This window comes from Hyla sarda, chromosome 1 (genome assembly GCF_029499605.1).
Source record: "Hyla sarda isolate aHylSar1 chromosome 1, aHylSar1.hap1, whole genome shotgun sequence".
Taxonomy (NCBI): Eukaryota; Metazoa; Chordata; class Amphibia; order Anura; family Hylidae; genus Hyla; species Hyla sarda.
The window spans coordinates 325,603,429-325,614,153 of record NC_079189.1 but is presented as its reverse complement, the minus strand read 5'-3'; positions in this window follow the sequence as shown (position 1 = coordinate 325,614,153).

The following is a 10,725-nucleotide window of genomic DNA, read 5'->3' as shown; positions in this document are numbered from 1 at the left end:
CCAATCAGATAGCTTTTTTCATTTTTCAGAGGCCTTTCCCAAAGTTAAAGAAACAAGCTGATTGGTTGCTATGGGCAACTGGTCAACATTTCTTCTGCACAGGTTTTGATAAATCTCCCCCATAAATCCCAGAATAAGAAAGATAGACCACAATCCAAGTGGTGGTTTTGCTATTAAAAGTTTGTAGGAAGGTTCAAATATCCTGGAGCATGAGCATACTTGGAGAAGAGTGGCATTAAAGGGATACTCCGGTGAAAAATGTTTTTTTTTTTTTTTTAATCAACTGGTGCCAGAAAGTTAAACAGATTTGTAAATTACTTTTATTAACCTTTTAAGAATGTAGGGCGTACCGGTTCTGGTATTTAATAATAGCCGGGACCCTGGGCTAATAGCATGCGGCACCGATCGTTGTGCCGCGCGCTATTAACCCTTTAGACGCGGCTATCAAAGTTGATTGCCACATCTAAAATGAAAGTGAAAGCTTCCCAGCAGCTCAGTAGGGCTGATCGGGACTGTCGCGATAAAATTTCGATGTCCCTATCAGCTAGCACGCGAGCGGAGGCCCCCTTACCTTGCTGCGTCCGATCGGCGAATGATTGCTCCAAGCCTGAGATACTGGCTTGAGCAATCAACCGCCTATAACACTGATCCATGCAAAGCTATGGCTTTGCAGGGATCAGTGTAAAAGATCAGTGTGTGCAGTGTTATAGGTCCCTATGGGCGCTATAACACTGCAAAAAAAAGTGTAAAAAAAAAAAGTAAATAAAGGTCATTTAACCCCTTCCCTAATAAAAGTTTGAATCACCCCCCTTTTCCCATAAAAAAAACTGTGTAAATAAAAATAAACATGTGTGGTATCGCCACGTGCATAAATGTCCAAACTATAAAAATAGTGTATTTTTGGTAACTTTTTATATCATGAGAAAATGAATAAAAAGCGATCAAAAAGTCAAATCAGTACAAAAATGCTATTGATAAAAACTTCAGACTACAGCGCAAAAAATGAGTCCTCATACAAGCCCGTATGCGGAAAAATAAAAATGTTATAGGGGGTCAGAAGATGAGAATTTTTAACGTATACACTTTCCTGCATGTAGTTATGATTTTTTTCAGAAGCACGACAAAATCAAACCTACATAAATAGGGTATCATTTTAATCTTATGGACCTACAGAATAAAGAGAAGGTGTAATTTTTACCAAAAAATATACTGCGTAGAAACGGAAGCCCCCAAAAGTTACAAAATTATATTTTTTCTTGAATTTTGTCACACAATGAATTTTTTTTCTGTTTCGCCGTGGATTTTTTGGTAAAATGACTAATGTCACTGCCAAGTAGATTGGTGGCACAAAACATTAGCCATCATATGGAGTTTTATGTGCAAAATTGAAAGCTTTATGATTTTTAGAATGTGATGAGGAAAAAATGAAAATGCAAAAACAGAAAAACCCTGCGACCTTAAGGGGGTTATAAAATCTTAATCCTTCCAGTACTTATTAGCTGCTGAATACTACAGAGGAAATTCTTTTCTTTTTGGAACACAGAGCTATCTGCTGAATCTCAAGCACAGTGCTCTCTGCTGACATTTCTGTCCATTTTAGGAACTGACTAGAGCAGCATATGTTTGCTATCGGAATTTTCTCCTACTCTGGACAGTTCTTAAAATGGACAGAGATGTCAGCAAAGAGCACTGTGGTCATGATGTCAGCAGAGAGCTCTGTGTTCCAAAAAGAAAATAATTTCCTCTGTAGTATTCAGCAGCTGACAAGTACTGGAAGGATTTAGATTTTTTTTTATAGAAGTAATTTACAAATCTGTTCAACTTTCTGGCACCAGTTGATTTAAAAAAAAAAAAGTTGGAATTTCCTTTAATTCCAGTAGGCCCCTGATCAAATGGCAAGTACAAGACAATGACACAGATTTCTCAATCTGCCTGAAACTCAATCTGTCTATTTTTCCCTAACAACCAATCACAGCTCAGCATTTTACCAGAGTAATGAAAACTGAGCTGTGAGTTTTAGTGAGATTGAGTTTTAGACAGATTAAAAAATCTGAGCCTTTGGGAGCCTATTTCTATTCACATGTTGATGCCGGGCTGATGCCTGAAATCCAAGTTAAAACATTAACCCAGTAATCTCCAGTCAACCCTGAAGCTATGAAGAATGCTGATATTGCTATAAAATTGTTTTCTTTTTTAAGGAAAACCTCTTAACCCCTTAAGGATGCAGGGTATTTTCCGTTTTTGCATTTTCATTTTTACCTCATCACCTTCTAAAAATTATAACGCTTTCAATTTTGCACCTAAAAATCCATATTATGGCTTATTTTTTGCACCACCAATTCTACTTTGCTGTGACATTAGTCATTTTACTCAAAAATCCACGGCAAAACGGTGCAGTGCATTTTCCGGTTAAAATTCCACCTTCTCTTTATTCTGTATGTCCTTATGGTTAAAATGATACCCTACTTAAATAGGTTTGATTTTGTCATACTTCTGGAAAAAATCATCACTACATGCAGTAAAATGTATACGTTTAAAAATGTCCTTTTCTGACCCCTATATACTTTTTTATATAAGTATGAGGGCTAATTTTTTGCGCCATGATCTGACGTTTTTATTGGTCTCATGTTTGTTTTGATTGGACTTTTAGATCGCTTTTTTATTCACTTTTTTGTGGTATAAAAAGTGACCAAAAATATGCTATTTTGGACTTTGAAATTTTTTTTACGTGTATGTCATAGACAGTGCAGTTTAATTACTATTATATTTTTATAGTTCGGACATTTACGCACGTGGCAATACCACATATGTTTATTTTTATTTACACTGTTTTATTTTTTTTATTGGGAAAAGGGGGGTGATTCTGACTTTTATTATGGAAGGGATTAAATGATCTTTTTTTTTTTACTTTTTTTTGCAATGTTATAGCTCCCATAAGGGGCTATAACACTGCACACACTGATCTTTTACACAGATCACTGCCTGGCAATAGTATTATCACCGCTCGACTGCTCCTGCCTGGCTCTCAGGCACGGAGCAGTCATTCGGCGATTAGACAGCGAGGAGGCAGGTAGGGACCCTCCAGCTGCTCAGCAAGCTGTCCCGAACAGCTCCACTGAGTTAACCGACACAGTTTACTTTCACTTTAGACTCAGCGATCAACTTTGATCGCTGCGTCTGAAGGGTTAATACCGGGCATCACTTCGATCGGTGATGTCCGGTATTAGCCGCGGTCCCCCGCCATTGATAGCCGCCAGGACGGACGCAATATGACGCGGGGTCAACACGTGAACCCGTGTTCTATCGCAGGAGCCCGCTCATGATGTATGCATATGTCATATAGCGAGAAGGGGTTCACTGGAAAAAAACAACAACTTTCCATATACTTACCTCACCTTCTCCTACTTTTTTCTGATAAAATCCTTCTCCCCCCACATTACTCTGTGAATGGATGAACAGGAAGAGGGACATCACCAGATGAAAGTAGAACTGCACAGGAGCGCGGGCGACAAGATATGACAGGTGCAACTTCGAGGGAACCAATTGAGGAAAGTTTCCTGTTTTATTCCACGGGGGCCCATAGGGCTAAGTTAGGCTGGGTTCACATATGTGCGGCATCAGGGATCATTTCCCTCCAATTTTTGCTTACAAGAGACAGAGGAAAACTGAATCAAGAACTGCACCTATTACTTTGAATGGGGCAGTTCACATTAACCCGGCATTGGCCTAACAGCGCCAAATAGCTTGTGAAGCCAGACAGGGGAATGCAGCTTGCTGCATTCCCCCTCCGGCCCGCATACCTGTCAGTTGGTGTCCGACGTCAGAACCCATAGAAGTCTATGGAGCGCCGGAGGCATCACCGTATGCATCCGCAGCCTGTAACAAATGTCCTGCTTTTACCTCTGGTGCTCCATCACTGCAGCGATATCACTGTCACTACACTATAATATCTCGTCCCTCAAATACCTATTCTATTTACTCCTGCGCAAAATAAATGTCATCCAGAGGTCAGTTTATACCAATTAACCCCTTAAGGACACAGACAGTTTTATTTCCTCCTTGCCTTCTAAAATCCATAACCTTTTCCATCCACAGACCCATATGAGGGCTTGTTTAATGTGACCAATTGTACTTTGTAATGACAATGTTTATCTTACCATAAAATATACGGTGTCACAAAAAAAAAAAATTGGTAAGGAAATTACAATGAAATGCACAATTTTGCAAGTTTTTGAGGGCTCTGTTTTTACACAGTGCACTTTATGGTAAAAATGACATGCTTTATTTATTCTGTGTGTTAACATGATTAAAATGTTATACATGAATATACACTTATTATACAAAAATATCAAACTTTTTAATTAAAATTAGTATGCTTTATATCACTCTAGTCTAACCCCTCTAACTCTCTCATTTTTCCTTATACAGGGCTGTGTGAGGGCTAATTTTTTTGCAACGTGATCTGTAGCACTTATGTGTATGTGTGACTTTTTGATAAACTTTTATTTCATTTTTCTGGCATGTGATGTGGCCAAAAAGCAGTTTTTTAACATTTACACTGTTCACTGTCTGGGAATATTAAAGGAAATCTGTCACCAGTGTCACCTGCACTAACCTGTCTGTAGTACAGGTGACACTGATGACAACAGTACTTACCTTGTCTCGTTCCGTGCAGGGAATCTCCGGTAATAATCTCCATTAACTTCAGTTCCGGCCCGACTTGGGGCACCGGTGAAGCTTAGTGACGTCACCGCTGCTGTTCTCCAGCAGTGAGAGCCAGCAGAGAGCAGCAGCAGCTTGGGGCATGGACGGCGGAGCTGTGTGACGTCACCTCTGTGGGGTCCCGCTGCTAGAGAACAGGAGCAGTGACATCACTAAGCTCCGCCCGTGCCCCAAGCCAGGCCGGAGCTGAAGTTAATGGAGGAGATTACCGGAGATCCCCTGCACGGAACGAGGCAAGATAAGTACCGATGTCATCAGTGTCACCTGCACTACCTGTCAGTATCGACAGGTTAGTGCAGGTGAGACTGGTGACAGATTTCCCTTAAAGGTGTACTCCCCTGGAAAAAAATTTTACATTTTGTGCAAGAAAGTTAAATAGATTTTTAAATGACTTATATTAAAAAATCTCAATCCTTCCAGTACTTATCAGCTGCATTTATGCTCCACAGAAAGTTCTTTTCATTTTTTATTTCCTTTCTGTCTGAACACAGTGCTCTCAGCAGACACCTCTGTCCATAGCAAACCTCTCCTGCTCTGAACAGTTCCTGACATGGACAGAGGTGTAAGTATAGAGCACTGTGGTCAGACAGAAAGGAAATTGTTACTTCAGTGCTCCAACCAGACACTCTGCTCTCCTCTCATGTCCCCACTGCCAGCGAAGCTGGGATTCGCATCGCGGGACGCCCCCGCATGCGAGTTCCAGCCCATCACACACCTCCCTGGTCTTCCATGTTCTCAGTCCCGGTGCCTGTGACCCCCCTCCTAGGGTGCGCGCCCGCTGGAGCTCTGTGATTTAAGGGTCAGTACGCCTTAATTAGTGTCTTCACCTGTTCCTTCCCTATAAGTGTGTGCACCTCCCCCTGCCTGTTGCCGGATTTTTGTTACCCTTGTGCTTGAGAGAAAGCTACTGTATTTCCTGTGTTCCTGGTTATCCGTGTACCTGATCCTTGTTCCATGACCTCACTCTGCTACTGTGCCGCCTTCCCTGACCTTCAGCTATCCTGACCACGCCTTGTCCTTATCCATCTGTATCACGCCTCATCCCAGCTACCTGTGTGGATGAGTTGTGCAAGGGTTGGTGCCACAGCAAGGCCATCCCGCTTTGCGGCGGGCTCTGGTGAAATCCAGTGGCACCTTAGACTCTGGAAAATTCTTGTCGACGCAATGAGAATTTGTGCCTATATTGTGCCAGTCCGAAGCACTTTCTCAAAGACTGTTCTATACGTCCTCTGTGTCCAGGAGAACACTTGCAACTTGGACAAGTAAGAAGTGAGGAGGAGAGAGCACTGATCCACTCAGCATGTGCAAGTAATCATCCGAGAATGCCAACCTGGAAAAGCATACAAAAGTCCAAAGTGGATACAGTACCAAACAGCTAAGAACTCAAGCTTGTGGAAGGAATGAGACTTTATTTGCTATCCATGTGCAACGTTTCGGCAACAAACTGCCTTTTTCAAGCATGCTTGAAAAAGGCAGTTTGTTGTCAAAACGTTGCACATGGATAGCAAATAAAGTCTCACTCCATCTACAAGCTTGAGTCCTCAGTTGTTTGGTGCTGTATCCACTTTGGACTTTTGGACAAATAAGAGTTGCATCTCTAGATGTGAAAATGATCTATGTTATCTAGGTTAAAATTTGATTCGGTCAATTCGCCGAATTTTCCACAAAAATTTGTTTCGGGTTGAATTTAATTTGCGGTAATTTATTTATTTTTTTTTTTGAAAAATGCTATTTCTGGCCTAGAGAGACTCAATAGGGGTGTAGAACACTCTGCTTTGTTCTAACATGCATATGGAGTGTGCTGGGGTAGTGAATTATTACTGTTATTTAGTATGACATGCAGATTACAGGCATGGCTATTAAAATCACTGCTACAGAGAGGCACAATGACAGAGCCTAGAGGTGGCACCAGTATGAGGAGACCATATAGTGGCTGAATGACACAGCGTGGAGGTGTTGGTCGCATGAGGAGACTTATAGTGGCTGAATGACAGTGTGGAAGTGTTGGCAGCTTGAGGAGACCATGAAGTGGTTGAATGACACAGCTTGGATGTGGCTGAAGCATGAGGAGACCATATAGTGGATGAATGACACAGCGTGGAAGTGTTGGCAGCATGAGGAGATCATATAGTGGCCAAATGACACAGTGTGAAGATGTTGGCAGCATGAAGAGACCATAAAGTGGCTGAATGACACAGCTTGGATGTGGCTGAAGCATGAGGAGACCATATAGTGGATGAATGACACAGCGTGGAAGTGTTGGCAGCATGAGGAGATCATATAGTGGCCAAATGACACAGTGTGAAGATGTTGGCAGCATGAAGAGACCATAAAGTGGCTGAATGACACAGCTTGGATGTGGCTGAAGCATGAGGAGACGATATAGTGGCTGAATGATTCAGCGTGGAGGTGTTGGCAGCATGAGGACACCATATAGTGGCTGAATGCCACAGTGTGGAGGTGTTGGCAGCATGAGGAGATCATAAAGTGGTTATGGCTAAATAACACATTGTGGAGGTGTTGGCAGCATGATGAGACCATATAGTGGCTGAATGACACATCGTGGAAGTATCGGTAGCATGAGGAGACCATGTGGTGGCTGAATGACGCACCATGGAGGTGTTGGCAGCATTAGGAGACCATATAGTGGCTGAATTACACAGCGTGGAGGTTTTGGCAGAATGAGGAGACCATATAGTGGCTAAATGACACAGCATGGAGGTGTTGGCAGCATGAGGAGACCATATAGTGGCTGAATGGCACAGCTTGGATGTGGCTGAAGCATGAGGAGACCAAATAGTGGCTGAATTGCACAGCGTGGAGGTGTTGACAGCATGAGGAGACGATATAGTGGCTGAATGACACAGCTTGGATGTGACTGAAGCATGTGGAGACCATATAGTCGCTGAATGACACAGCGTGGAGGTGTTGGCAGCATGAGGAGACCATATAATGGCTGAATGACTCTGCTTGAATGTGCCTGAAGCATGAAGAGACCATATAGTGGTTGAATGACACAGCGTGGAGGTGTTGGCAGCATGAGGAGACCATATAGTGGCTGAATGACACGGCGTGGACGTGTTGGCAGCATTAGGAGACCATATAGTGGCTGAATGACACAGCATGGAGGTGTTGGCAGCATGATGAGACCATATAGTGGCTGAATGACACAAAGTGGAGGTGTTGGCTGAAGCATCAGGAGACCATATAGTGGCTGAATGACACAGCGTGGAGGTGTTGGCAGCTTGCGGAGACCATAAAGTGGCTGAATGACACAGATTGGATGTGGCTGAATCATGAGGAGACCATATAGTGGCTGAATGACACAGCGTGGAGGTGTTGGCAGCATGAGGAGACTATATAGTGGCTAAATTACACTGTGTGGAAGTGTTGGCAGCATGAAGAGACCATAAAGTGGTTGAATGACCCATCATGGAGGTGTTGGCAGCAGGAGGAGACCATATAGTTGCTGAATGACTCAGCTTGGATGTGGCTGAAGCATGAAGAGACCATATAGTGGCTGAATGACACAGCATGGAGGTGTTAGCAGCATGAGGAGATCATATGGTGGCTAAATGACACAGTGTGTTGGCAGCATGAAGAGACCATAAAGTGGCTGAATGACACATCATGGAGGTGTTGGCAGCATGAGGAGACCATATAGTCGCTGAAAGACTCTGCTTGGATGTGCCTGAAGCATGAGGAGACCATGTAGTGTCTGAATGGCACAGCGTGGAGGTGTTGGCAGCATGAGGAGACCATATAGTGGCTGAATGATGCCGCTTGGATGTGGCTGAAGCATGAGGGGACCATATAGTGGCTGAATGACACAGCGTGGAGGTGTTGGCAGTAGGATGAGACCGCATAGTGGCTAAATGACACAGTGTGGAGGTGTTGGCAGCATGATGAGACCATAAAGTGGCTGAATGACACATCGTGGAGGTTTTGGCAGCTTGAAGTGACCATATAGTGGCTGAATGACACAGCTTGGTTGTGGCTGAAGCATGAGGAGACCATAAAGTGGCTGAATGACACAGCCTGGAGTTGACAGAAGGAGGAGACAATAGGGCCTCACAAACCCCAAGATTAAAAGATGAATTTAGAAATTTAAAATGAAGATGTATGGTAGCTCGTTCTGCCATAATCTTATAAGGTATTGTCCAAGGCCCTGCAGCATCACTAAACCATATAGTTGCTAAATGACACAGCCTGGAGTAGGCAGCAGCATGAGTAGACACAAGGGCTTTACAATCTCTAAGATTAAATTATGAATTTAAATTAAAATATTTAAAGATTTATGATAGCTAGTGCTACCATAAAAAATTTAAAGGGGAACTCCGGTGGAAACAAGTGGAAAACAAATGTTTTCAAATCAACTGGTGCCAGAAAGTTAAACAGATTTGTAAATTACTTCTATTAAAAAATCTGAAGCCTTCCAGTACTTATCAGTAGTGTTGAGCGGCATAGGCCATATTCGAATTCGCGAATATTCGCGAATATATGGACGAATATTCGTCATATATTCGCGAATATTCGCATATTCGTTATATTCTCGTTTTATTTTCGCATATGCGAACATTCACGTATGCGAAAATTAACATATGTGAAAATTAGCATATACAAAATTAGTATACGCGGAAATTCGCATATGCGAAAATTAGCATATGCGAATTTTCGTATATGCGAATTTTCGCGCGCCAGTCTCACACAGTAGTATTACAGCCTTCTTTACACCACACAAGCTGGAAGCAGAGAGGGGTGAACACTGTGATGTGTACTGTGAAGAAAAAAAAAAAAAAAAAAAGAATATTCGTAATTACGAATATATAGCGCTATATTCGCGAAATTCGCGAATTCGCGAATATCCGATATTCGCGAATAATATTCGAATTGCGAATATTCGCGAGCAACTCTACTTATCAGCTGCTGTATAATACAGAGACATTTGTGAAGTTTTTTCCAGCCTGACAACAGTGCTCTCTGCTGACACCTCTGTCCGTGTCAGGCACTGTCCAGATTAGAAGCAAATCCCCATTGAATACCTCTCCAGCTCTGGAGTTCCTGACACGGACAGAGCTGTCAGCAGAGAGCACTGTTGTCAGACTGGAAAAAAAATCACAAATTTCTCTGTAGTATATCTGTAGTTTAGGCAGCTGATAAGTACTGGAAGGGTTGATATTTTTAAATAGAAGTAATTTACAAATCTGTTTAATTTTCTGGAGCCAGTTGATTTGAAATTTTTTTCCCCCACCGGAGTTCCCCTTTAAGGCCCTGGCCCAACAGCATCAGTAAACCACAAATTGGCTGAATGACACAGCCTGGAGGTGGCTGAATCATGAGGAGACCCCATAGTGGCTAAATGGCACAGCCTGAAGGTGGCTGAAGCATGAGGAGAGACCATATAGTGGCTGAGTGGCACAGCGTGGAGGTGTTGGCAGCATGAGGAGACCAGCATGAGAATGACACAGCCTGGAATTGGAATTTAAGGTAATGTCCCAGGCCCAGCAGCATCAGTAAACCATATACAGTGGTCCCTCAACATACAATGGTAATGCGTTCCAAACGAGCCATCGTTTGTCGAATCCATCGTATGTTGAGGGATTCGTGCAATGTAAAGTATAGGAAGCTGTACTCACCTGTCCCCGCCGCTCACGATGGTGTCCCCGCCGCTCCCGATGGTGACCCCGGGCCTCCTCTGGGCTCTCCTGATCATCTCTGGTCCTCAGCTGTCTTCTCCGGTCCTCTGCTGTCTTCTCCGGTCCTCCGCTGTCTTCCGCAAGGCCTTACTGGGCCTGCGTAGCAACGTTATTACGTCGCTGCATACGCCATTCCTATTTGATGACGTGCGCAGCAGCGTATTGACGTCATCGGAGAGGGCCGAGAAGACACCGGAAGACCAGCGCTGGACCCGGAGGGCACCACGGAGCATCGTGGAGGGGTAAGTAATACTTACCGCACCCCACGGGTAACATTAAGCTGCTTCCGGCAGCAGCTTAAGCATTT